Source organism: Python bivittatus, unplaced genomic scaffold (assembly GCF_059951505.1).
Source record: "Python bivittatus isolate LINGU-HERP-01145 unplaced genomic scaffold, Pbiv_v1 ctg000080_np1212, whole genome shotgun sequence".
NCBI lineage: Eukaryota > Metazoa > Chordata > Lepidosauria > Squamata > Pythonidae > Python > Python bivittatus.
The window spans coordinates 22,334,960-22,358,270 of NW_028277035.1; the positions used below are offsets into that span (position 1 = coordinate 22,334,960).

The 23,311-nt window shown below is 40.4% G+C and overlaps 1 protein-coding gene across 12 annotated transcripts in view; it reads right to left on the reverse strand.

The window, feature by feature from the left end:
• ABLIM3 (actin binding LIM protein family member 3) overlaps positions 1-21,445 on the reverse strand; it is a 153,683-nt gene extending 132,238 nt beyond the window's left edge. For 11 of the 12 annotated variants that reach the window (XR_015794729.1, XR_015794728.1, XR_015794727.1 and 8 more), the window contains exon 1: positions 20,588-21,445. The gene's annotated coding sequence lies outside the window, so the exon portion shown is untranslated. The remainder of the gene's footprint in view (positions 1-20,587) is intronic. The other variant, XR_015794725.1, reaches the window with a different exon arrangement.
• Between the last annotated feature and the right edge of the window lie 1,866 nt (positions 21,446-23,311).

A 23,311-nucleotide genomic window follows, 5' to 3' on the forward strand; every position in this document is an offset into this window, starting at 1 on the left:
CGAAAGGCAGAAATCTGTCAGTGTGCAAGGCACAGCAGATGGGCACTTGGTATACCCTGTGTCTTTAATCACGGTTAAAGATTGATGCTCTGTCACTAGCAGTCCCTTCATGTGTAAAGGCAACTGGGTCAGATTCTGCTGTCACTCAGGAACTAGTTTATGCTTCCTTTCACGTTGGGTTCTTGGAGGGAGGTTGTGCGTGAGTTCCCCCCTTCTATTTGCCAAATGTATCTCTTCTTTCTTTGTCCACTGCCTTTACAATATAGACATAAATAAATCCATCTGTATATAGTAAGCACAGGAGATCCTCTTAAAAGTCTCTGCAGTATAACTGGCACTAAGCACAGCTTACAGAATGCCGGTTTAAGAACAGGGCTGTTCTCCAATCACAAATCCATCCGTGCGGTTAAAGTAATCTCTTTTGAGGCCAGGGCTGACCCTTGCCAAACCACCATTGAAAACAAGCTATCAAAGAGTATTCTTCTCCAAATGAAGTGACATTCCATATCCAATGGCTTCTAAAACCAAGTATTCCACCTCCTACTCATTAGCAGCAATTAGCATGGAGTTAATAGAAAGCTGGGCACAAGTTGGCACTTTCCAGGCAAATGCTCCTTTGCAATCAAACGTAGAGACATGTGTTTCCTTTGACTTCTTAGAAGGGTAAAATAGCATTCCAGCATATTCATTTCAAACCTTTAATCCTTCACAGGTGAACAAATCCTTGGGTAAACAGGTGCCTTATCATGGTGAGATTTGGGGAAAGGTGTCGCTTTACAAATACATTAAGCTGCAAACATACTTCCTATGTATTCACTTGCATGCTTACTTGGAAGTGAGCCCTATGGAACACAGTAGAACTGCCTTCCAGGAAACATGCATCACAAATAATGTTATCAGCTGGGATGGGAGAACTAAAGTCTCTTTCGGACTGAGCTTGACTCCAGATAATTCCACTGACACCACCTTCTAGTTTTCTGGTAACAGTACAGAAGTAGTTTGCCACTGTCTTCAGTTTCCCAGTCTAGCTTAGAGCCCTGGGCTCTTGCATCCAGGTAGTAACCAGGCCTGACTTTTCAATTCAAAGTGCTGATTTTGACCTAGAAAGCCCAATATGGTTTGGTACCTGCATACTTGTAGGACTGTCTTCTATTACCATTGACCCACCCAACATGGGAGAAGCTGCTTGATTGTATCCCACTTCAGTGAAGAAGCTGAAGAACAGAGGTACAGCTTGTCAGCAGCACCACATTTGAATTCAGGCTTCTCTCCGATTTCCTTGAGGAAGATATTCAACACTGAGTTCTTTCACAAAGCATATGCATGTCTCACTGAGGTGTGTTTATTATGGTTTAATTGCATTTAATTATTGTGCTGTTTTTCTTACTATGGATGTTTTATGTACTGCATGCTTTATTGAATACTTACTGTGGATGTTTTATCTGTACATCACTGCTAACAGCTGGGAGTTGTACAAGTTTCAGTGGTATACAAATTGAATAAATGAATGTTTTGAGATGAGCCAAGGCCAGCTTGGGGAAATTCTTAAACTATTTCATGGAGGTTAATAACGTTCAGTAGTTGCTGGTCATGGTAGCTATAAATTATCTCCAGCATCAGAGACAGCCGCTGTAATGGTGTTCTTGTAACCATGTTTTGCTTTTGGCTTCCCACTGGCATTTGGTTTGCCTCCAGAGGAACAGCATGCTGGCCTAGAGAATTCCTCTTAAATGGATCTCCCTTCCTACAGCAGCTAATTTCACTCTGCTTCTGTATTGGTTGTGGAGAGTGAGGTGCTGGGTATATAATGAATAAAGCTATTCTGTGCAAACAGTACAAATTCTTCCCCCTGTGAATTGTGGTACATTACCTGTTATGAGTTCCTTAGGACATCCCCATCTGGCCCTAATTGTTTTAAAGCAACCAGCAGCAGTAAATCTTGTCAGATCAGCCAGTCTTGCAATATCTCGATACTTAGAAAAAGAGTTTGTCTATTATGTTCTTGTGACTTCTATGCTGACAGTATCAGCTTCCATTCTTTTCCAGGGTCTTTCTGGCTTTGATGTATCCATCAGTAGTTCTTTTTCATTCAGGTGTAGTCTCTTGGCGAAAATCACAGCTTGCTATAAGTGATTCACATAGGGCCACTAAACAGATAGCCTTACCCTGCTACTGGGCAACTTCCTATGTTTATGGCATTTGGCAGTCTTAATAGGACATTCTACTCCTTGGGCATGTGTCTTTGTACAGTAAGCCCTTTAGCTATATTAATACAGATGGCTTTGATTGTGGAGCAAAACTTGTCTGACCAGACTTCCTGGCTCTTTCCCCTTTATAGGCTTGCGTGAATAGCTGGGGCCTTTCAACAACCCCCTGCAAACCTACTAAGGTTCTTTGCTCCTGGAGCTAGATCAGTACAGAGTTTCCCTGTGCTATCTCTTCTAAGATTAAAACTATTTTCTATGCGTAATGTTGGGATAATCCCACTCTCAGATGCCCACAACGCATCTATCCATGACAGTCTTGTTTCTGCTGCCTTCAAGCTTACAGTCACCTGTTTTCTCATGCATTACCTTCTTAGAAGATTCCTCAGGGCTCTATGCTCTTTGGTGAAAGCCAGCCCTTCCATGGATCAGGTTTCTCTCAGGTGCAAAATATTCATCAAATTTTCCCAAGACAAGTAGATAGTTATCTGTACATGAAGTAGCAGCAAAGGTGAAAGATTTTTTTAAAATGTGTTCTACTGTGGCTTCATGGCATAAGTGGGCTGTGTACAGTGGTGTGCTGCTCGGTGTTTCAGAACTGGCTCTGCTGGCTCCATTGCCACAGCCCCACTGCTAGTCATGGAGCAACTGATTGGTGTGCTAGGTGTCAAGGCTCACTTCTACTGTCAACTGGCTTGCAAAATTCCAGAAATTTTAACCATCAGCTCTCGTGAGCTAGTGCAGGCCACTGGATGTCTTCTGCATTTGGTTGATAACAGTCCTGTAACAGGAAAACCCTTTCTTCTGAAAAGGTCATCCAACATCGGCACAAAAGTTTCAATGAATGCTACTTTGTCTCTATGAAGCTGAACCATCGGTTCTTCATCGCTACAAGTTTCTGTGGATCTACAGTAGAACAATCTGTTCCTTTTGCTTTAATCAGTACAGCATCGAAGCAATGATGGCACAATAAAGAGTTTACAAGAAAGAAAGGGTTTGCATTAGTGTGAAAGGAACGAACCTGGGAAGGGGATGTAAAGCCATGCTTGGGTGGAAATGTCTGGGAAAGCAAAGAAAAAGAATGGGAAATGGGTACAAAGGAATTATCCTCAAACCTAAAGGCAGGCACTGGGAGACTCAGCCACACAGTGGCTAGCCAGTAAAGCTTGCCTTCCCTGGATGGATGGGAAGAGCAAGGAGCACAGGAATGACCATTCAGGGCCTGCAGTGCAGACTGAGTGCCATGCTGGACCACAGAAATCTGGACTCAAATTTTTAAAGCTGGTTTCAGGAGCAGCATGGAGAAGCAGCCACGTGGAACTGCCTAATCAAAGCATACCAGGCCATGAGCAAAAAAGCCTGGTTTAAGGATTCAGTTTCCATGAATCAGGAGCTGGGCAATTATAATACAACCACGTGCCATCTCATTTAATACCAGGCACTAATCTTTTGCACAAGACTTCCATCTAGCCTCTGTTGCAAGCCATCAGTGATGACCAAAATAGGGCTAATCACAGCAAAGGGCCATTTCTAAGTCCTCTTATTACAAATGAACATTTCTTGCAGATAAGCCTTACTGTATTTCCTAGTTCTCTGACACTGAAACCCCAGGTGTTAGATTCCTGGTGTCTCGGTGCCTCAGACACCAAACTGACTCTACTGTTACTTCCCTGAAGGACATCAGTTTGCCTTATCCTCTGCGGAGATCTTCTAGGAGGTGGTCTTCTTCCAGGGGGATTGGTCTAGATGATCTCCAGAACCCTTCCAATTGTTATATTCTGTACTATGATAACTTATGTAGAACTTCAAATTCTTTTAAAAATAATATTAATACAAATAAACTTTCCTCTTCTTCCAGTAGTTAAGTAAAAAGAACTTCATTTTGCTTCTATGTACATAGATTGTTGTTGTTGTTACTATTATTATTACTATGAAATGGGTAAGGAAGCTTTTCTATTTCAATAAGGCTTTTTCTGCAACAGCAAGTCTTCTCCTCCTGTCAATTTAATCTTAATTTACCTGCTAAGAAATGCACGATCAGGACAATTTGATGGAGAGGGAGTGTTTCATGCTTTTCAAAAAGTTATGCACGTACATATTTTATGCTAAATAGGCAACAGGGCCATAAGGTACACACATACATATCATGACTGCTGTACACAAATGTGTAGTATCATGTAAGATTCACAGCATTTTTTCCAGTTATTCAGTTCTTCAATTTACTTTCTAGGCATGGGGGCTGGCATCCCATCATTCAAAATAGATTTGTTCACTGCAATCTGTATTCTGGAATGCATTATTAATAGTTTCCATGCAATCCCAGAGCTCAAGTTGCTTACATTTCCAACTTTCAGTTCTGTAATTCTTTAATTCAAGATTTTTAAGTCCATTCATAGAACATCTTCAACTCAATCTATCCAAACTTCTGCAGAAATTCTTGAGTATCATTAGACTGAGATGGAACCGTTGATTTTAATGAAGTTTTGTGTTTGTTGTCAGGAGGAAAAGCTTTAATCTGGAAAGCATTCAAAGGATATCACTTTTCTAGCCAATCAAGATATTTAGCTCTCATTCTTTTCATGAAAAAGAACAGCCAACTCACTGGCGCTTTTTCAGAGATACTTTGAGATCTACCAATAGCAGCTATGAAACTGAATATTCCAAACCCCTGGGAAATTATCAAAAGCTGGCATAACTAGGTCTAAGGCAATTAATTGTATTGAGAAATTTACTGTGTATTTTTCTTAAAAGAAATATATGCCAACATAAAGTAAGTGGCAGAGTTCTTCTTTTTATCCCAGGGAATTAATGGAATACTTTTCTTTTCAAGACTGCAACTGCAAGACTTTCCCAAGACTGGGAAAAGAGTGCATTTTGTTTCAAAATCTTCTTCAAAATGATGAATGAAAAATTAAATGGAACCCTTGCTAGCAAGATGGTTTAGCAGGCATTTTGTTTTGCTTATTTCAGGTTGAATATAACTGAAAGTTCATGAGACATCAAAGAGCAGCAGGCAAGACAATTCATCAGAACATGCCAGAACCTGATGCAGGTGTAAGACACTGAAAACCCTACTCTGCCAGCTTGAGGAGGAGATACACCACTTCCTTTGGGTTACTACTGGGCTGTTTCTCTGCCCAGACCCTTTTTAAAATGCTTCAGAACATATTTATTGGTCCATGTTTAGGCCAGTAGACGACTCCGTTAAGGACTCATGAGACCAGTGAATTCCATGTATGGATATCCAAATTCTGCTTTTCCTAAGTGTTCTGCATTGGTCAGAGACACCACAAATTCCCACTGGGTGAGGGTAGCAGTCTGCATCTTAAAACTATGATGCACATCCCTTCACACTATAAAAGGGTTACTTTCATGTACATGTAAGAGCATAGCAATATGAAGAGATAGTTACAAATGCTGCAATCATTTGAAGGCTCTCCTGGCCTGTTAGGTTGGTGCATCTCAGACCCAGGTTTTTAATAGACCCTGTTCAGCTCCAGGCAGCACAATAAAGACAGCACTGCTATACTTGGGTAATCAATCACATGTTTGGCTGGAACATCAATGTTTCCATTACTCCATTGGCTCAGTTTCCTTTTCTTACCTTATTAGGAACCACCCCTTCCCTCCCACTGCTCTTGCTGCTAGGCTATTTTTAAAATGCCATAGAACATAATAGACACTTTGGACTGGTAGCATCTTCCAGGATGATTTATCTATAGCCCAGCACAAGCAGACGTCATCCTATCCTTCATCACATTGACAGGCAACATTCCAGGGTTTATACAAAGACATGGCTCCTTCTTCCAGGACAAGAAGTCAGTTTTAGGAGCCTCACCACTAACTCTTAATCACCTCATCAGAAAAGCTGAAGAACTATATTTTGGGCATTCTTAGTTGGTGAATGATTCCTCCTCAAGGAATCTACAGCCACCACAGATACTATCAGTTCTTTTCTGTTCAAAATATAATTCCCCCCCCCCCGCAATATATTTCATTAGAGCTTTGATGAAGTGCATGAACCCCTCCAAAACACAGAAACTGTGACAACAGCAGAAATTAACTGGCTGAAATATTTGCTGTCCGTAGGGTACTTAAACAAAAATCACAGAACTTTTTCCAAACAGAACAATCCATTTTGTAAGAGCTGTAGTGGATTGAAATGGGAGGAGATAAAATGTGATAAATTATGTACACTTAGCAGAACTTTCTTCTGAGTAAACATGGGCTATAGTTGTCCAATTAGGCAACTTTCAGGGTCCCCCAAACCATGAAATCAACTCCAGAGATACTGTACTCCTAACAATCTCTTATTTCTGATAACAAAGCTGCAAATATCTGAAGATTTAGGATCTAGCTCTTTTAAAAATACAGGAAAAAATGATGGTTACCTCTTCTATAAGAGATTTGGTCTTTGAACTGGTTAAGATATAGGAATAGTGTAAAATTTTGCATGCTGTGCTCTCCATTAGCAATCCATCTGGCTCCCTTGGACATTTACATGCGCCAACTGTATGCTAACCTAGCACAGGATGCCTGCTGCTGCTGAACTGTATTATAGGCCCTGCATATCCTGATAGGCACCCTGCTGTACGCTAATGTGGGGAAAGTCAAGGCTTGTTTTGGTTCTCATCGCAAGGGGTATCAGCTAAAAGATGGGCCCATTTCAGAGCAGAACCCTAATAACAAGGACCTTTCAATAAGCCATCTAGTTGTGAGTTTTTCAGTCTGTGGGTTTCTCACGCAAGGATTCCATCAAGCCCAGCAAGTCATGCTTAGTGACACCACTGATAGTGTGATATTGCTGCTCAAAGAAGAACACACTGGTGCACTATCTTATCAACACAAACTTGACCAACTGAAAGCATCACCTCATTGCACTACCTTTCCTCATTCTGAAACAGGAGGTATCAACCAGCATTGCACACAACTTGGATACTTATGGGACTGAAGAGGCTCCTTATTCCTCCAAGCTGATTTGCTCTGCCTTAATTTTCATCCCGTATGGCAAGGTTGCACTCCAGTCCTCAGATGCACACAGCATGTTTACATGGAACATTTCATGGAAGGGTTATTTATTAACAGTTATATTTGCCAAGGCAATATTATTTCACTCACTAACAGTCACTCATCCATCCAGTCATGCCCTTCCGCGTTCTTTCTATTAATGACTGTCTGCTTCCACCTTTCCGATGTCACTGCTAGAAAGAATTGGTATGTGGTGATAATGGCTTACTGGGCTACTCACCTGGACTAAGAAGTTAAATGTAGGCTGTTTTTTCCAATGCATTTTAAGGCCACCTTTTCTGACCACATTGTTCTAAGCCATCACAGCAGAACAAGGAATTCAAAACCTACTTCCATGCAGGATATATTCCCTTTCAGGATAAGCAGTATCATGTAAAACAGAGAAATAGCAAATCAAAAAAATTAAAGACATGAGATACAAAAGAGAAAAGGAATGAGAACTAAAGGTAATTTATACTAATACCTTTCACTGTATGTCCACTTAACATTCATTCACTTGGGAGATTAATGTATCTTATAATGCATTTTTGAACTGGAATCCTACTTTCTCTTCCTGCAGCCATTCTACTTTTACTGTCATTTCTTTCCTTTTCCTCCATGTCTACTTTTCCCCCAAGATCAATTTTTCACATTACCCAAAACTGCTTTGTTTCACATTCTAAATAGCTCATCATTCTTGTATCCTTCACTACTGTAGTTTTCTCAACCAGTCTGGTCCATGTTAACTTGCAAATGTGACGAGGGATTCGGGGTGCTATATTAATACATTGAAAGTAATCACATCCAGTATATTTAATGAATGAATTAAACTTAAGTTACATTCTTGTCCTGACCTGACTCACTTTTTGGCTTGTGATTTCTGCCCACCCCTCAAAGACCAAGTATGGTCCTTGCCTCCCAAAATTGTGCAGCTCTATTTATTAAAAATTTTGATCAGGGCTAGCAACCAATGACCAGTCCTTCCACCCACCCTTCCATCCTTCATCTTAGCCCTGGCCATACTGACAACAGCTGTGATGTCAGGACATACCATCAGAGCTGCTTGACATGCTCAAACAAGTGCCTCTGAGAATGGAGGACCCACCACTGCAAAGTATACAAGATATTTAAGGAAAAAAATGGTTTTAAAAATGCATTATTCAAAATATCCCCTACTCCCAATAATAAAAATAGAGCCTGCAAATCATTTAGAAATATTAGCTACTGTAAGGGAACAGATACCAATGCCTAGGTTGCCAAATATTTAACAGTATCAGTTGCCAAATAACAGATGTCAGATATCAAAGTCTATAGACTGTTCATTGTCAAATTTCAAATACTGTTAAGTATCACGTATCATGTTGATTACACATACCACTGTCTAATATCCAACTCTGGCAACTTTTCATGAAAAACTGTTCTGAGGTATTTTGAGAAAGATTTATGAGAGTAATTTTAAATTAGCTATATATGTGATGGGTGTCTTTTATTACAAATGTAGAGAAGAACAATCCTGAGATGGATCCTTTCCAAAACATGCTACCAGCCACTCAGAACCTAAATATGTATCTAGTTTATATCCTTCACTACGGTTTGTCCTACATATGTTGAGCTGATTTATGCAAACAGATGAGCTAATAAAATCATTCCTAGACTTTCCACTTTAAACTGCATGGGGGAATAGATATTTGAATGCTTCCACAAGTGGAAAAATGTTCATACCATCTGGAGAATCCTCCTGCAAGAATTAAACTGCTCATTGTGCTAATTTTGCAGCTGACCATAGACTTTTATTTTAGGGAAAATGCTTGAGGGCCCAATCCTGATCTAGACCAATCCAAAAATAAAACAAAGTCATCTACATGTCATGTGATTAATGTAATGTGTAATTTGACTGCAAGTTATCTCATTTTTAATGTGCAGGGAGCTTGTCTTACAGACAAAAAAATTAAACAACTAATCCTCCCATCTGAAGTCTTTACAATCCAGAAACAGTTTTAGTTACTAAATGAGGCTGAATTTGAACAATTAATGGGGGGATTTTTAAAGTGCAGGATCAAGATCAAAACCTGTAGTAAGAAGAATGATGACAAGCCTAAAGTATATACTTCAGGACTTAACATAATTTCATTTAATCTTCTGAAATTTTATATACAAAAAACTTTAAGGGTTGGATCCATTGAGGCCAGATTAGCCAGTATTAGGCCTCACTGAAATCAGTGGAATAAATTCTTAAATAAATATATTTAAAATAAATGTAGCTAACTAATTTCAAACTGTAAATGTTGGGTTGCGCATCATACTAAACTAGGGCTTGAATAATCATGGTTTATTGAAAACAAGTTGTCTGGGTTTACACAATATTGAACACCAAATCATGGATTACAAAGCATAGAGTCTGAGCACACAGTCAAACAAAATCAAACAAGCCACATTATACTTTATGAACCCAGACTAAAAAACTACAAGATGAAGGAGAAGGACAACCTCAGTCCAAGCTACCTAGGTTTGGGCCTTCAAATTCTTATATATACTAGAACCCATGAACATAGAATAATATCCCATGGAATCTGCCTACTGGTAGAATTGATATCACTCATGGGAATGGATTCCTCTGCTACCTCTGCACACCCTCATACCTGCCCCCATGATAGACTTAGGAGTGTGGAGCTGCAGGAAGAGGAGAGGAGGATGAAGAGCTTCTATATGACTAAAAGTCTGCTTTCATAGAAGTTGAAGCAGGCATAGTTTATCTTTCCCCAGTCTGATACCTTTGGCATCTCATTGGGCTATAATCCTCATCATCCCCAGATGACACACCTGTTGATCATGAAGTAATAGGAGCTGAAAACAAACTCTTTTGAGTGTGTCAATCACCTAGATGGTCTCTTAGTGCAGACCCAACTTTTTCTGTCAAATGTATTGTTTATGTTACAATGTGTGTTGGTACATTGGTTCCTTCTTTATCTTCTTACTGGCTGACCTATGAACGTTGCTTTGCCTCCCAGGATGCTTTTGTGAAAGAAGGCAGTGTGGGTGAATGAAAGCAACTTATTAGGGGTCCCAAGCATTTTTATTAAGCCTCTATTCTGACAGGGCTTCAGATAGCAGCAACCACCCAATCTGCACTCTCCCTGTATTTTAGAAATGAATTAGGCTGCCTCCTCAGTGACCATCACCCCAGGAGGCATTAATCCCACCTTGCTACCATCATAAATATGGTTATTCAGCCAAATTGTGCAGCTGCTTTCATTAGGATAGCTGCTATCAATTTTATCTCAGCACACCAAGTACAGAAATCAATTCATTTTCTGTAAGAGTTTGATATTCATCAGTCTGGCAGATGGAATTAAGACAGTCCCAGGCTTTGTCTCTCTCAAGGAGGCAGCGTCCCTTGAGCACGAAGGCCCAAAGAGGAAATGTTTGAGCTGATAAATGAATCAGCCTAGGTGGAAAGAAGACCACTGTTGGCAGAAAAATAATAATAAATTATGGTGTTCTGTAATGCACAACTTTTGACCCATCAAGCGAAATACATTGTAGCAGCCACCACAGGGGGCTTAATTAACTTGTCATGTTTTTTTGCCGCCTGCCTGGGCTGAAGAAACAGGAAGATGTCACATAACTGACAGACCTGTGTTAGGCTCAGTCCATCGAACACTACATAGCTTTAATAAAAAATATACACAAGAAACATTATGGTTTGGATCCTGAATTGAGCTTCCAGAAATACAAGGATTCTTTGCCTTCATGGAAGAGAATCTGAGCCAAAAGAGGCACCTGTGCTAGGAGGTGTGGAGAGCCGATTTCCCCTTTCTCCCTGCCCCTGCTTCCGTTGCTGTTCCAGAGAGTTGTGGAGCACATCCTCAAAGGGATGCTTGAAGGATGGCTGTGTACACAGAAGAGTAACTGATAAAAATTTGCACTCAGGCTCTCCAGCTCATAGGATGTAATGATCCAAGATTGAATCCATTTCAGATAGACTATCTCATACCCTGGCATAGGTGTCAAAATCATTCCAACTGATAAAAAAACTTTTTGTTAAAATGTCTCAATAGCCTGGACATTCAGTGACAATCCTGTTATATTTGTGGGATGGGATGGGATGGGATGGGATGGGATGGGGCGGGGCCTTGGATTCCTCAGCAAATTCAGGTCATGAGATAATTTCTGGTCCCACTGTATACTGTAACAGAGTGAACAATTTAATGACATGGAATGCCAGAGCCACCGATTTATGGATAAAAGACAATTCTTAGTTGTGCTTTTGGGCTCCATTAGCCAAGGAGAAATGGCAGTACTGGTTCTTCACACAACAGGACCTTTGACATTACATTACAGGATTCTATATAATGAATTCCTGCAACTGCAACAACATTCTAGCAAATCCTGGTTTGATAAGTGATCATAAGGAACAATCAGGATTTCACCAAGAAAAAGGGAGCAGCATGCATGCATACATACAGGAGCAAAACAATGTCATGTGATTCTTGTTTAATTAATGGGAGAATGAATGGATTTTGCTAGTAAACAATGTGTAACCATATGTCCCGGAAGATTAGCACGTAATAATACTTAATGGACAAAGCTGCTAACCCTGATTTAAATGACAAAAATAATCATTCAGTGCTCTGATTCTTATAAATTACTCAGCATACAATTTTCAACCAATCCCTCACCCTAGGAGCCTCCTCCTCTTAACTGCTTTTGCAAAGTATACATACATACATATACATACATACATATACATATACACACAGACATAGACAGTGATTATCAGAGGGATTTCTTTCCCTGAGAAAACAGCATAACTAACACCAGAGGCTGTGTAATAGATGGTATACTATCTAATATATGCACCTGCCGTTTTCAACTACTGTGGCAGCTTGGAATTCTGGGAGCTGTAGTCCTAATACAATTGGTAGATATCAGTTGGGAAAGGAATGTTTGGGGAAGAATTGGCATTTCTTTTCCGAGATGTTTCTCACAATTCTTGCAGTGAAAAAACACAAAAAAACCCTCACTATGATAAGTTAATTTTATCACTCGGTCATGTGAGTTGCTATTATTATTATTATTAATTTTATTTTTAACTTGCCTTTTTTATATATAACTCAAGGCGGTGAACATATATTGTATAACCCCACTTTCCCAGCAACTACCAGGAATTCTTTGCCCATAGCACTCCATCAGGGAAACAGTTCCACCTATCCCAACTGCAGCACAGATAATTTGATATTCAAAAGAAGCTATTTTCCACGGCAGCTTCATGAAATTGTTCATTAGCCACACTGGTCACTTTCTGCCTAGATTTAAGTGAGGTGGGAAATGAATCACAAGATGTTTTTCAGAAGGCAGGTCCCTGCTCTTTTACCATTTAGTCTCTCAGCAAAGTCAGCAGAAAATTAAGAAACTGGTTACAACAGTAATAATAGTAGTATAATATTAGTAGCCTTGTAGATGGCTCAGTATTTCTGTTAAACTTCAAAAAGCCTTCACTGCTTTTCAAGTCAGAATGGATCAAAGGGATAGACATTAGAATTAGCTCAGTTTAATCTCCAGTGGGCAGCTTTATATACTTTATACTCTTTTTTTCAGTCAAAACCCAATTGCATAATGGTATTTTATTTTTAACCTGCCATTCTGAAGACAGCAGTCAGTCAAAAACATAGTTGCTTGTGCACTGTAGTTATGCAAAGTTGGAAGACATTGGAGAAGTGATTCAAAGACCATTTATAGAGGTGCAGCTTACTTTAGGCCAATAGTTTTATACAAAAAGACTTGCCTTTCCAAAGCTCTGGAATGAACATGGGGAATATCAGGCAGAGATCAGTACTGTTTAAAGATTATGAGAAGTCTATGGAAAACTTGTGATCTAGGACCATTTTATGGTTTTGTCTAGAAAAATTATTCTGTATTATAGAATGTTACTATTAATCATCATAATGCTGTGCCAGTAACATTAGGAATAATTATTCTATCCATCCATCCATCCATCCATCCATCCATCCATCCATCCATCCATCCATCCATGGATTTATTTAACAATGTTTCTATATCAGCCCAACCAACCAACTCTGAGCAGTGTACAATATCATTAGTACAATGAAACATCTTCCATAACCTTTCCCTAACTGAAATGTAACTAGTCACCCAACGGACTACTTCAGATGGAAGTTCTAAGTCCTGTGCTTATTTACAGCAAGCAAGATTCTGAGAATTCAGTAGTTCTTACGTCTTGCACAGTTAAGATCATTCAGTGCCTCTACTCTCATTTCTTAGCAATGTAATCCCGCTTACATAAAAATAAGAGAAACTGTGCTAGATCACATCAAAAACTTACCTAGGTTAATTCCTCACAACAGCTGGCTAGATGCTTCTAAGAAACTCAAACCATGCATGAATGCAATAGCCCTCTTCTCTCATTTCTCCCTAGCAAGTTCATTCATAGTGCTTCAGAACTTGGAGGCTGTCTGGGTATAACCTTTATGACTAGAAGCTATTGACAGACGTATCATCCATGTATTTGTCTAATGCAGTATTTCTCAAACTCAGCAACTAAGACATGTGGGCTTCAACTCCCAGAATTCCCCAGCCAGAATTTTGGAGTTGAAGTCCACACATCTTAAAGTTGCTGAGGCTGAGAAATACTTGTCTAATCCCACTTCAAAGCTATCAAAGACAGTAGTGACCATCACATCGCAAAACAGCAAACTCTATCCATTAATTAGATATTGCATCAAAAGTCTCCTTTCCTTTCCTGATCCGAATCTCCTGCCACTCACTTTCACTAGATTTTTTATTCATACCTCACTTCAGCACACATGTTGCCTTTTCTCCAGAGTGAGAGTTCAAGTTTTGGGTTTTTGTTTTTTAAATTTCTCTCTTTGTAACAAAATCAAATATGTTTTAGTATACTGCACGGACATACACCAATTCACTCATAAGTATATTTCATGTGCATTTGGAGGGAGGGACTGTTAAAAAAGAAATGAAGCCTCTGAAGTGTGAACAACTGACTAAGTAAAGGCACAGCCAAGGAAACTCTCAGCTAACTGGAATTTTGAGACGGTATTTGTGGGCATGATCACTAAATGGGGCAGAGGAGGCGAGCTTGTTCACCAAGTGACTGCTAGGGTAGATGGAGCTACTTACAAATTTACCAAAAGACAAACCGGTAAAGTGTATGCATTTACTCATTCATTTTGTTGATATACCATCAGAATCCAAAGTCTCCTGGCAGTTTACAATCATAAAAAAATAGAACAAAAATACAATTAAAAAATCAAATCATCTACAAACAAAATTACACCTACCCAATGGCACGCACCAATCAAAAGCAACTTCAACTTTCAAAAGTCCTGTGGAATAACTCCATGTTGACAGACTTTTGAAGTGATGCCAGCATGGTCCTAACCTCTGGAAGAAGACTGTTCCATAATGTGGGGATGACAATCAAAAAGCACTACCCCAGAGCCTCACTAATCTCACTACCCATGATGTTCATGTCTGTATATTGGTGGTACAGTGCCTCTCCTTGGCCAAGAGAAGCATTCCCATCTGGATTCAAGCATACTGGATGAGAACCTGGACAAAATGATCCTGCAGATTCCCCGACACCAAGCCATTTAGGGCTCTAATGTTTCTAACTCACACTTTGAACTGCAAGAGAAGGCTACTGGCATCCAATGCAGCACCTGCAATGTAAATTTCTCCTTATAACCCACTCAAGCTCTGTTCTCTTCCATTGTATTTACTTTTTCTTTTCTCCAGGTAGGTGGTTCTCCATGTTAAGTAATGGGCTGCCTCCACCTGCAACACATTTATTTTATAAGATTACCTACGAGGCTTAGGTGGGGCCCAGATCTACTTTTGTAGATAAAGATAATGCTGACAGCTGACACTTTGCTTGACATCTTCCCATTAATTAATTAATATTAATTAAAATAGCTTAAAGATGAAGTCAAGTGGGGCAGGGAGCCTGGTGGGCTCTACAGGAAGTGTCTATGGGACCATTGTCACTGTGGGCACCATATCCCTACCCATGGGCATGAATATAACCAACTCTTGTTCTCCCACCCTCGGCATCTCTTCCACAAATAAATTAAGTGATAATATTAAGTCTCTAGGTAACAGAATCACTTGAAATAAATAGAAAATGCTACAGTAAGAAAACGAATAGGTTAATGATTAAAGATACAAGCAACAGAATTATACATGTACTTTCTCATACATGATGTTATTCAAGTCTCTCTATATAAGTTGAGCATGTAATACTACAGGAGCTACATAGTTGATAAATATCTTCTTTCCCTCTGACATAGACATGCATCCTAATAATAAGTATAGCAATGGATGGCATGCAGGAATCTTAGGAGGGGTTAGGATAGGCAGTACTTGCAAGCAGTGATGTATCTATAACAGTGTTTCTCAAACTTTTAAATACATTTACATGGCTGGCTGGGGAATTCTGGAAACTGAAGTCCATGCATCTTAAAGTTGCAAGATTTATATTTCTTTTCTCATTATCATCAGTACATCTGTTGTTATTTCCATGACTTTCCATGAGAAGATAACATACAATATATTGGAACAATGCAATCAAAGAACCAAGAATACAGCCTTCTTTCCATTATATATGGAGGTCATGATATGTTGAAACACTAGACCTTGCTGGAGAGAATTAGAGTTATATAGATAGTAGAGTTATATGTTATAGTTCAGTGTTTCTTCTTGGCAACTTTAAGATGTGTGGACTTCAACTTCCAGAATTCCCCAGCCAGCCACATCTTAAAGTTGCCAAGTTTGAGAAACACTGAACTATAACATTATGAATCTATATATAGCTAATGAGTGGTGCTGACAATAAGAGATGTAGAGCAATAGCTTTATGCATATAAATTACAATCCTAAGGCTCTTAGTCCATCCTCTCAAATGCCAAATTAACTCTACTATCACCGAGGGAACAAAGAGCCTTTCTTCTCATGTAATTCTCTCCAGCAAGGTCTAGTGTTTCAACATGTCATGACCTCCATATATAATGAAAAGAAGACTGTATTCTTATTTCTTTGTTTGCATTGTTCCAATATATTGTATGTTATCTTCTCATGGAAGGCCATGGAAATAACAACAGATGTACTGATGATAATGAGAAAAGAAATATAAATCAACATGGATGTGCTGGATACCCATGTCTCTAAGACTGGGCAAGAACAGTATGAGAGTTCTGTTCCGAACTCACAAGTTAATCTGGTTTGCCAGGTATAAAGGAGCTATCACACAACATCCAGGCCTGCTGATGATTTTCAGCAACTCCAAAGAGACTACTCAGTGGAATCTGTGTCCTATACTGTTCCACTGCATCCAAACAGCCCACCACACTGAGACTCATCATATGGTGGCAATTTCAGCCAACATTCATGCAATGGCTATTTTGCACCAAGAAGGTCTTTAGTGATAACTGAATACAATAGGAGATGTTTAGGACAAAAGAGTCATTCTCTCACTTTTCCTTCTTATGGACAGAACCCTGACATCATTTTAACACATGGCTTAGAAATAAGCAGCTTAGTGGAATCCACTGTATCAGGAAGATACTCAGCTGCTGTACACTGCCATAATTCCATGTAAATGTATAGGGTCTGGTGCTAATTTATATTAGTTGAAATTCCTGCCCATTATCCCTTGTTGATCTATTTGAAAATGTGAGAATGAGGCATTACGCTGCATCAGGTGCAAGCAATTTAGTTTGCAAAGTCGATTTGTGATCATTATTTTATTTATCCTCATAACAAACTTATACAAAGTTTAAACTGTATTTAAAGACAGGGAACTGAGGCTAAAATATGGAAGGACCTCAAGTCAACTTTCCCAAGATTGAGCCCTGCCTTGGTTAAACCACTTTTTAAAGGTTTCTTATTTTTACCATAAAGATATTTACCTCTTACATCTCTATCTTGAAAGTCTCTGGCTTTTTTCATAGGAAAGACACTGTTTGAGTGCCAATGTCTGGGTTGTGAATGCTTGACATTACTGTGAAATGACTGAAGAGTATCTTCTCACTGAGCCTAGAATACATGGGATGTTTTTGGACATGGAAACTTATTGGGAGATTCAATTTAGTGGCAAATTTATAGCAAGAGCAGTGGTTCAAAGGAGCAATCAGATCAACAGCAGCGCATATCAGGTGGAAGAAATCTGACAACAGACGGTTCACCCTCGTTCTAAGAAGAAGAAAAAATTGCCTCTAGAGTAAGCGTCTCTTGGTCTCCTGTAATTCAGCCAAAACTCATTGTATCAGACGAGTTTGCTATGCTACAAATAGGACAGAGCCTGTTGTAGAGGAAGAACAGTTCATTGTAGTAGTGAGATTTCCTAGTATGAAATTAATACCTTCTGATGAGACCTTTTGGAACTGTCTTAGCTAGTAATAAAATAATAAAGAAGTGTAAGATGATGAATTAAAGTAGATATTTAGTTAGCACTGTGATGTGCAATGTACCTGGAAGTATATTCCTCGAAGTGAATAGGACCTACTTTCTTCTATGTGTTCTCAAATTGTGCAGCTAAATATTTGCACTAATGATTAGATATCAGCCTCTAAGAGGTACTGTGCCATTTAATGTATTAAAGGGCATAGTTCATGGCTTGTGGTAAGGCAATAATTCAAAATGAACCCTGATCTACGTCTGTTTATATAAATTCCACCATAGCCTTCTATCGTATGATAAGGCAACTCTCTCCAACCTAGTGTCCTTCAATATGGTCAACTCCAATACTTCTAAATGGTATCATTATTGGAGGAGGTTACTCTAGGGAGTTCAAGCAACAGAGAATTCCAGGGTGATCTTCAATAGCTGAGGATAATAGGAACTGGCAGATTTCTTTATCTCAACAACATCCCTTTCATTATTCCCATATAAGTAATGGTTATCATTCATTCCAACAAGGTTAATTAAAGCACGGCATTTTTAGTTTCTGCTGCAGTAAGAACAGTATGTAAATCCCTTCTACTGTTGGCTGGCTTCATTGATGTGGGCCTTCCTGGAGGCTGCATCCACGAAATATTATTGCAATAGAAGCTCTTGCCTTCCACCCAAGATAATGACTGATTGGCACTGTACTAGGATTATAATACATGGTTCCACGGGTTGAAAACAGTCATGTCACATTAACAGAAATGTGTTTGTTATTTTTTAACCTAGTAAGTCCGTGGGATCCACATTTTGGATTAATCTGAAAATGGCAGTTCTTGCTTTCCAGACTTTCATGAATGATAAGAAATAATCCATTGCAACATACGAAAAGAGCACAAAGTGCTTTGCAGAGGGAGGAAAGCACATCATTCAGTATCACGTCATGGTACAGAGGAGAAGACAAAGGCTCACAAATGCGGCGTCACAGTTTGGGTAGGCTGATCATAGCTGAGCCCACTTTGGCTCAGCCAGGTATGGGTCAAATTAAGAATAGGCCCAGGCTAAGCAAGAATATCTTGATGTAGGTAAAACACCATACTCCTTTTTCATATTCCTAATATCATAGTAACAAAGAGGATAAATTTAAATTATACTTCTAAAATAACTTCTTCCCATTCAGCATTCTATAGATGGATAATGGTAATTACACTCCCATTGTCCATAGCCAGTATAATGGGGAGCACAGCCCCAACACAGAAAGCACTGAGTTGGAGAATGGTGCTATGGAAGTGGGTTTTGAACAGAGTACATAGAGCACATACAATTGCAAAGCTTGAGGGGGAGTGACAACCCTCCTGGAACAATAATGGATTTATGAAACATTAATCCTACAAACAGTCATTACTAGCAGAAAGAGACCACCATCACCCAGTTGCTATTTGTGTCTGATAAGACTGCCCCCCCCTTCTTTTCAGCCTTGTTTTTCCACCACCCAGGCAGAAAACACCCTGGCCTTGAGTAAGACACCTTGTTGGGTGGTGCAGGTAAGCTCCAGGCTTTTGTTATTAGGCAGCTCCTGAATGGAGAAGAATATATTAGTAGGACCTATTATCTATGCCTACTAGCAGAGCATCCTTTCTAGCACATAATTCAGATGTGACTCATGTGGAAAACACTGGGACAGTTTATTCTTGAGGACATAGCATATGAAATCTAGAATCACTCATTCTTTGGGTTGAAATGTTTCCCTTTGCTGACTCTCTTGTGTAGCACCAGCACCACCTGTTTGTCTCAAGAAATCTAGGACCAACCCAGTACAGCAAGAAGAAAGAGGGAGGAACCTGAAGGAGGACACTGAAATTAATTGGCTGATGCCCTTGTGTTGGGAATCCCCAGCCAAATATTTGCTCACTGCAATTTCAAGTCAAATCCCAAGGACACTAATACAAACAGTTTTCTTATGAACATGTAGACCTACACTGTTGTCAAGACCATTAGTTAATCTAGATGAGACATTAGCTCTCCAGGATACTAAGCAAGAATTTTTGACCCAGCTACTTCCTCCCTGCCCTCAGATCCTGGAATATCTGAAATCTCTGTATCCAAAAGCTGCGAAAATTCCTCCTCCAGTTGTCACAGGAGGAAGGTTACAAAGTGATTTGGATTGACTTTACATACCCCACAGATGAGTGAAAATACTACTAAGCATCGAGAGAAACAAAACAGCAAGAGTAACAAGAACACTAGCAACAGACGTTTTTGGCTGATTTGTCCTTTATTTGCCAAATTCAGTGCTATAGAACCTGGCACCCACCTATCTGCAAGCCGGTCTGACATAGCTCTATTTCTTAACCTGTTTCTATTCCTTTCCAGATTCTGATGTGGTGCTTTTAATGCTTCTTGTCATTTCTTTTACTCTAATCAATAGCCACTACTGTCCACTACAGACAGATCTTTTCAGTTTGGTACAAGAGTGGGAAATGTTTGGGAACATAACAATGCATCTACACATGGTCATGGTTTCATTCCCCAGCCCTGTCACTCTTGGTCTGAACTCTGCCCTGAGATGCCATTAAAAAGATTGTGCCTATCTCTACTTAGATGCACAGGTGGGGGCAGAGCCCGAAGACAAGAGTGAGTGTACTATTTTAACCTAGAGTAGTTAGGCATCTGTGGATGTGACTGCCCACAGCTGGGAGATGACAGCACACAGCCCCCCCATTTAAATCCAGCTGTCAAAATTCCAGCTGTGGGGAGGGAACCAGGGTTGAGGCTCAGCAGGTGTACCCACCCACACAATATGTCCACCTTTTCTCATCCCAGAACACAAACGGGAAAAAACACTCTCAGACCCATAAACCTGGCCCACCCGGCTGTGAGATCCCTCGTCCCCGCGAGGCGGAGTGCAAAAGAAGCCGCTACTCCCTCCTCCCGCAAAATCAAGAGAGAGCCGTACTTACTGCTGGTGCTCATGGTGATCCGGCGCCGTCCTTCTCATTCAACAAAGGGAGGGAAGCGCTCGGTTAAATTCTCTCCGATTCCTCTTGCTGCCCCTTCCCTCTCTTTCCTTTCAGATCAGAACCCCTCTTCTTCCCCCCCTTTTGCTTTCGAACGGGTTCTTTTTTTAAAAGAAAAAAAAGGGGGGGGGGAACGAGCTTCCCTAGAGAAAGAAATGTGTATTTCCCATCAATTGCAGTCTAAGTGATGCGCAGGTATTTCTCCTTGACCCGGTGCTATTTTCTCTCTGGGCTTCTGTCTTTATGTCCGTCTTGGGCAGCCAGAGAAGAAGGTCAGGGGTGGGGTTATAAGAGGAGCTAGAGGGAATCGGAGAGGAGGCGGTGGCAGCGGTAGCCGCCCTGGGAATCAGGGAGGGCAAGGTGCCTTCTGGGCTCACACCCCCGCCGATCGCCGGCGCGTAGCCTTCCTCAGATCTTCCTCAGCTGGGCTTGGCTTCCCACTCCCGGCTGCTGCTACGTCGTCTTCGGAGCCCGGAGCTGTCACGCAGTGCAGCGCGATGCCAGCTCAAGCGCTCCTAGAGCTAAAGGGGGTGTGAATCGGGGGAAGAACCGGGAGGGGGGCCGAGTCGATGCGCACAGCTTGCTGATCGAACCAACAAGCCAATTCTCCCCTCTTGTATCTCCGGGGGCTCCTCCCTCCCCCTCCTGCCTCTGGACGGCTTACTTGGAGCTCACGATCCTACATCTATTCGCCTAGCGCTCACCTCGCTTGTTTCAGCCAAGTTTGTCAATAGACGCCTTTTTCAGGTGCAGCGGGAGGAGTTTCCGTGGGGATGCGGCGGGGCTGGCTGCAAATTGGGATGGAAAGGGAGGACAGAGAGGAAGGGGAGGGAGGCGGGAAAACAGCTCCCTTGCGCAGGGCTTGCTTCGCGGCGGGCGAAAATGGGATGTTGCCGTCCGCCACCTGCTGGTGGCAAGCGGACTAGACTCGGAACAGACGTCGCATTCAGTTTGCAAGAGGTAGAAAGAAGAAATAAGGTATCCATCTATGTTGTATTAGGGCAGTATTTTTCAACCTTGGGCACTTTAAGGTGGGTGGACTTCAACTCCCAGAATTCCCCAGCCAGCCATGCTGGCTGGGGAATTCTGAGAGTTGAAGTCCACCCACCTTAAAGTGCCCAAGGTTGAGAAACACTGTATTAGGGTGAGGGAAAGCCCAATTACAGTACAGTCCTGTGGAAATATTTCCTGTTAGTTTCAACTATCAGTTTGTGGACTGTCTCAGTTACTTGGTGTCCACCTGTAAAATGGGATAAATAGAACCAGGGATTATTTTTCATTCAGTGAGGGGAATAAGCAAATTCGGCTGACGGGTTAATATTCATAACAAGTTCAAAGTCCTACTCAGGGACCCAGTCAGAATTAAGTAGCAACAGTGTATTTAAAGAGCATTTGGTGTTTTAAATGCCTCATAATAGAGACATTCTGAGATGGGAAGGGAATTATTTCTTTTCCTAAATAATTGTAAAACACATATAAGTGAATCATAAGTATACGTTACAAAGTCTTCAGCATAATTGGTTCTTTTATTTTATTTCACACTTGGCATTATAAGAGGAATTGACTCAAATCTTTAAAAGCTAATGCTAAATTTCAGCTAGAAGGTAACTCATTGGAGTCCAAAATATTGTCAAACTGTAGTTGCTATTGCTGCAAATCTACACTCATTCCAAGCCCCTTTTTATCCCAGACATATTTATCTTGTTCTTATACTGACTGTAATCAGAATTCAGTTTGTTGTCAGGAACTCCCATGTGAAGCTTTTTAAAAAATACATTTTTATTAAATGCTTTACGAAAAATATATAAACAGAGAAAGAAGAGAACAAAAAATAAATAAATAAAAGAGTCAGATGCACGTGAAAAACAGATTTACAAGTATCATAAAAATTAAAAGTTTTTCAGTATTTCATGATTGAGTGTAAGTAACTGAGTACATTTTGTCATTTTAAAAACCTGAAACTCACTATTAAACTCTAAACAACATATAGATCAGGAAGAGTAGTCAGCACAGGATGATAAAATGAAATTGTAAACTATGACCAATTCTGTCCATACTACTAGAAATCTAGTCTAATTTAAGAAACCCTGTAAAACTGAAATATTAAGGTTTTATGTAAAGAAAACCCCACCTTTAGGATGTGGTACAAATCTGTGTATAAAACTGTAATCTAGAAAACTGTGCCAATATGTGGCAGGCTATTGTTCTGTCAGCTGAACTTGTTCCCAGGTGCCGCAAGTGGGAGGCTTAGAGGGTCGCACTGGGTATGGCACTCCACACACAGTGTGGCCTCACTGCCCAGCTTAACACCATTGTGCTATCACTTCAGCTCAGACTGTAAGGGAGGCTGTCAAATAGGAGACAGTAGTGTCACTGTCAAGGTCCAGAAAATTTGAGGTACATAAAAAAGAGTGGAATTCAAAATCAATGAAAGAGGTGCCTTTGTGCTGCCTGGCATCCTGCATACTTGACATATACCTGCTGTTCTTCCTTCAGCTATGTCTGGGGCCTCTTATCTGTTTGGACTGGGAGAACCAGTTACTGTTGATTACGATGAGACAGGTAGAGGGTCTGCGCAAGGTCTGTGCATCATGTCTTGATTACCCTGTGTGTGAGAGAGGGTGAGCATGAATGGGAAGCAAGGAGAGGAGCTGGCGTGCTGAAAAT